Genomic DNA, 6,264 nt, shown 5'->3' with positions numbered 1-6,264 from the left:
TGTCATTATGGTCAGGTTAATAATGCGGTGCATGGTGTGAATTCGGTAAGAGTATACAATCAGGTATTGGTACATCGTGTAGTAATAGATGCGGTGTTCGTATGTTGGGAACAGAACTGGTAGAGGATTTCAGATGTTGGAATTTAGCTCTAAGGCTAACTTGACTGAATAAAAGGGAGAATCTTCAGATTTGCTCGAGCTAATGCGCTCAACTGGGTTGTGGTAGCACGTGTAGGTGCACGAGGTGTTAAACAATGATTTCCGACAACTCTAGAGTAGTTCTTAGCACGTTCGAGGACGAACGCATGTTTAAGTGGAAGAGAATGTAATGACTCAACCGGTCATTTAGAGCTCTAGCACGTCGTTCGGCAGTTTGATGCCTTGAGTAGTTTCACTTCAGGTATTATGACTTGCACGTATGGTCGGAATTGAATTTCGGGAAGTTCAGAGTTAGTCTGGGAGAAAATTCTAATTTCGGAAGCTTTAAGTTGGATGAATTGACTAAGGTTTAAATTTTGATTAAACGACCTTGGAAATCGGGATTTGAAGGTTCCGACAGGTTCGTATGATGATTTTGGACTTGGACGTATGTCCGGATCGGGTTTTGGAAGACCCGGGAGCGTTTCGGTACCTATTGTGGAAAGTTGGCAATTGGAAGAATTTCATAAAATTGGGTTGAAGTGCATTTCAATGTTATCAATGTCCGTTTGGGATTCCGAGTCTGGGAATAGCTCCGTATGATAATTTTGGCCTTAGGCGTGCATCCGGAAGTGGATTTGGAGGTTCGTAGGTCATTTTGGGGTCATTTGACGAATGTTAGAAATTTGAAGGTTTTTGAGAAGTTTGACCGGGAGTGGACTTTTTGATATCAGGGTCGGGTACCAATTCCGGAAGTTGGAGTAGGTCTGTAATGTCGAATGTGACTTGTGTGCAAAATTTGAGGTCAAACGTACGTGATTTGATAGGTTTCGACATCGAATTTAGAAGTTTGAAGTTCTAAAGTTCATTAAGCTTGAATTGGGTTGCGATTCGTAATTTCGATGTCGTTTGATATGATTTGAAGTTTCGAGCAGGTCCGTGTTATGTTTTGGAACTGGTTGGTGCGATTGGACGGGGTTTCGGGGGCCTCGGGTGGATTCCAGATGCTTAACGGATCAACTTGGAGTTTTGTTGTGTTGCTGAAGGGCCTGATTTCTGGTGTAATCGCACCTGCGGAAAAAGGGACGCAGGTGCGATGCATTCCATATTACTAGGTGAGCTGCATTCCATATTACTACTCACAGCCAGCAGAGCCTCCTTTAGAGTATTTACATTTTTTTTTCCTATCCAATTTGTATTCCGGACAGATGCTGTATTTTATTTTACTTTCTAGTTGAGGCTCATGCACTTGTGACACCGGATTTTCGGGAGATTATGGGTTGTTTGGTATTGAAATTGTAAAAATATTTTTATTTACTCTGTAAAGTCCACCTTTTATTATTAAATTGAAGGAAATCGTGATTTCAAATACTAAAATGAGTAACTAAGTTAATCAATTATTGTTGGCTGGCCTGACAGCGGTGTTAGGTGACATCACGACCTCTAATGGAATTTGGGTCGTGACAAGTTGTTGTTGTTGTTGTTGTGTGTGTGTGTGTGTGTGTGTGTGTGTGTGTTTGACCATTTTTGACAATAATTCCGACAGATTTCGGTCGGTAACTTATTTAAAAACAAAATATGATTTGTTTAACTTATATATATATATATATATATATATATATATATATATATATATATATATATATATATATATGTGTGTGTGTGTGTGTGTGTGTGTGTGTGTGTGTGTGTGTGAGTGTGTGTGACCATTTTGACCAATAATACCGACCAATTTCGGTCGGTAACTTATTTTAAAACAAAATGTGATTTGTTTAATTGATATATATATTATATATATATATATATATATATATATATATATATATATATATATTCTCCAATCGCACGTGCACCGAGTATATGTTGTTGTATATATATATGTGTGTGTGTGTGTAAGTATGTATATAAATATATATTCAATTTAGGTAATCGCATACGCACCACACACACACACACACATATATATTCCTTAATTGTGTAATTTGATCGGGTATATATTGTTGTATATATATTTGTGTGTGTATGTGTGTTTGACCTCTTTGACCAATAATACAGACCGATTTCGGTCGGTAACTTATTTAAAAACAAAATATGGTGTGTGTGTATGTGTACGTATATAAATATATATTCAATTTAGGATGTTATATATACGTAGATTATAAGTAACAATAATCTATAAGTGTTTGACCATTTTGACCACCAATACCGACCGATTTATATATGTAACTTAATAAAAAATAATTAAATATTTAGTGCTATAAATTGTAGTGCTATATTAAAACTTAAGTTGTAGCAACAATATATATATATATATATATATATATATATATATATATATATATATATATATATATATATATATATATATATAGAGATCTTGTTTAAATACACACACACATACGCACACCACACATGCATATATATGTGTGTATAAGTGTTTGACCATTTTGACCACTAATACCGACCAATTTCGGTCGATTATTTAAAAATAAAATATATAGTGCTATAAGATGTAGTGTTATATTAAAATATAAGTTGTAGCAATAACAATATATACTCGGTCAAATCATATAATTTGAGAATATATGTGTGTGTATAATGTGCATGTGCGTGCGTGCATATGTATGCGTGTGTGTATATATATACAATTTACTATTTTCGACCGATATAGGTCGGAAATTTTATAATTATATGATAAATAATTATTTATTATCAAAAAGTACAATTGACGTAGGGCGGAAAAAAATTAAATAAAAAATTTCGACCGACATCGGTCGGTATTCTATAATTCTTTTAATTAATCATTGTTTTTGTAAATTGTATGCAAGTCTGACCAATCTTTGGTCAACGATTGACCATTTTCCAACCGAAAGCGGTCGAAAATTTAAAAAAAAATTATGGGACCACATAATTCGACCGATATCGGTCGGTATTCTTCTTTATAATTTTTTTTTTGATATTTTCGACCATTTTACTTTGTTTCAGACCGATTTCGGTCGGTATTTCTTTCCGTCCAGTGTCGTTCGGAATGCCTTGGACGAAATTTGGTAATTTTCTATTAGTGATTACAAATAGCGGAAACAATAGTTTTCACTATAAGAAAAGTGTGAATTACATGGGGATTTTCTTGGGGATTATACAGAATAATTTGCCGGTAATTAAATTTCATGCGGATTTCCCTATGAAAAAAAATTCGAAGGAAAAACCTTCGTAGGTAATTATTACTTACCTGCGAATTTTAAAATTTTCATGTAACTTACCTGAGAATTTTAAATCCGCATGTAAATTACTTGCGGTTTTCATCGCAAGAAACACTAAAAATTTGCATGGAACTTTTGGTAAATATTCGTGAGAAAAAAAAAATTCTTGTGGATTTTCATAGGAAAAATATATCTACTGTTATAGATGTTGTTGCAGTTTCAATATCAGAAAAATCAGATTCTGACATCACCAAATTGTGGCATATACGATTGGGGCATATGAGTGAAAAAGGTCTTTCTGTCCTTAGCAAAAGAGGTCTCTTATGTGGTAAAAGTACCAAAAATATGGAGTTCTATGAACATTGTGTGTTCGGAAAGCAGAAAAGAGTCAGCTTCAAATCTCCAGCGATTCATAGAACAAAAGGTACTTTGGATTACATTCATTCAGATCTTTGAGGTCCTTCACGTACCCATCAAAAGGTGGTGCCACGTATATGTTAACTTTCATTGATGATTATTCAAGGAAAATTTGGGTTTATTTCCTGAAAAATAAAAGTGATGTTTTCTTAAATTTCAAACAATGGAAAGTTTTGATTGAGAAGCAAACAGGAAAACAGGTTAAGCGGCTTAGAACAGATAATGGCTTGAAATTTTATAATGATGAATTCAACGAATTTTGCAAGAATGAAGGAATTACTCGACATCGTACTGTGAGAATGACACCTCAGCAAAATGGTGTGGCAGAAAGGATGAATAGAACTTTTTTGGAAAGGGCTCGTTGCATGATTTTAAATGCTGGGTTGACAAACGCCTTTTGGGCAGAAACTATCTCTACAGCTTGTTATATTGTCAACCTAGCTCCTTCTGCACCTTTGAACTTTAAGACTCTAGAAGGAATGTGGTCAGGTACTCCTGCTAATTATTCTGATTTAAAGATATTTGGTTGCCCTGCATACATGCATGTAAATGATGGAAAATTAGAGCCAAGTGCTAAAAAGTGCATTTTCCTTGGGCATGCATTTGGGGTGAAAGGATACCGACTATGGTATCCTGATCCCACGGCACCAAAATTTATAATTAGCAGAGATGTAACCTTTGATGAATACTCTATGTTACATTCTAGAAAAGAGTCTTCGAGTTCTTGTAATATAGATAAAGGAAAGAGTACACAGAACCGGGTGGAGATTGAGATTGGCATTCCTTCTGAGCCAAGCTCATCAACTTTGGAGCAAAATACAGTTGAAACTCCTGAAGTTGAGACTCCTGAAGTTGAGGAGTATTCTATAGCCAAATATAGACCAAGAAGAGAAGGTAAACAACCATTAAGATTTGGAGATTATGTTGCATTTGCTTTTTCAGTTGCACAGAAAATTGAAAAAATTGGAGAACCATCAAAATATTCAAAAGACGTTTCTGGTGCTGACTCAGCCAAGTGGTTGATTGCAATGAATGAAGAAATTGAGTCTCTCCACAAGAATGGTACTTGGTCTTTTGTGAAACCTCCATCAGGAAAAAGAATTGTTGGTTGCAAATGGGTCTTCAAGAAAAAGGATGGCATTCCAGGGGTTGAAGATGCAAAGTATAAGGCACGATTAGTTCAAAGGGCTATAGTCAGGTACAAGGAGTTGATTTTAATGATATTTTCTCACTTGTTGTTAAACATAGCTCTATTCGTGTCTTGCTTGCCTTCGTTGCCATGTATGATTTGGAATTAGAACAACTTGATGTTAAGACAACTTTCTTACATGGCGAACTTGAGGAACAAATATACATGCATCAACCCAAAGGATTTGAAATTAAAGGAAAAGAAGATCATGTTTGCTTGTTGAAGAAATTTTTGTACGGATTAAAGCAGTCTCCAAGGCAATAGTATAAAAGGTTTGATTCATTTATGTTGGGTTATGGTTATTCGGGGAGCATGTATGATAGTTGTGTTTACTTCTGAAAGTTAAATGATGGTTCATTTGTGTACCTATTATTATATGTTGATGACATACTCATTGCTGCTAAATATTTAACAGAAATTCACAACTTGAAAAGTCAGCTGAAAAGTAAATTTGAGATGAAAGATTTGGGAGCAGCTAAGAAAATCTTTGGCATGGAGATCAAAAGAGATCGAAAAGCCAACAAGCTATTTCTGATCCAGAAGAAGTACTTGGAGAAAGTCTTGGAGAGGTGTGGCATGAAAGATGCTAAACCAGTTAGTACCCTTCTTGCTGCTCATTTTAAGTTATCAGCTGCTCAGTCCCGGCAGTCAGAGAAAGAAGAGAGGTACATGGCACATGTTCCTTATTCCAGTGCAGTTGGCAGTATTATGTATGCAATGGTTTATACACGTCCAGATATTTCACAAGCAGTGAGCTTGGTAAGTCGATATATGGCTTGCCCTGGTAAAGCACATTGGCATGCTGTGAAATGGATTCTCAGATACTTGCGAGGTACTTCAAATACATGTTTGGAGTTTGGGAGAAATACTTACACTTTGGTTGGTTTTGTAGGCTCAGATTATGCAGGTGATCTTGACAAAAGAAGATCACTGACAGACTATGTATTTTGCATCGGTGGTTGCGCTATTAGTTGGAAAGCTACATTACAACATGTAGTAGCTTTATCTACTACCGAAGCAGAATATATGGCAGTGACCGAGGCGACCAAAGAAGCTTTATGGTTGAAGGGTCTATTTGCGAAACTCAGTTTACACCAAAGTGGTATTACCATTTTTCGTGATAGTCAAAGTGCCATTCACTTGACTAAAGATCAAATGTATCATGATAGGACAAAGTACATTGATATAAAGTATCATTTCATCCGAGAAACTATTGCTGAAAGAAAAGTCTCTGTTCAGAAGATCAACACTAGAGACAATCCTGTTGACATGTTCACAAAACCTCTTTCAGTGTCCAAGTTCAAGCTTTGCCTGAACTTG

This window comes from Nicotiana tomentosiformis, chromosome 7 (assembly GCF_000390325.3).
Source record: "Nicotiana tomentosiformis chromosome 7, ASM39032v3, whole genome shotgun sequence".
Lineage (NCBI taxonomy): Eukaryota > Viridiplantae > Streptophyta > Magnoliopsida > Solanales > Solanaceae > Nicotiana > Nicotiana tomentosiformis.
Note: the sequence above shows the minus strand (reverse complement) of the source record.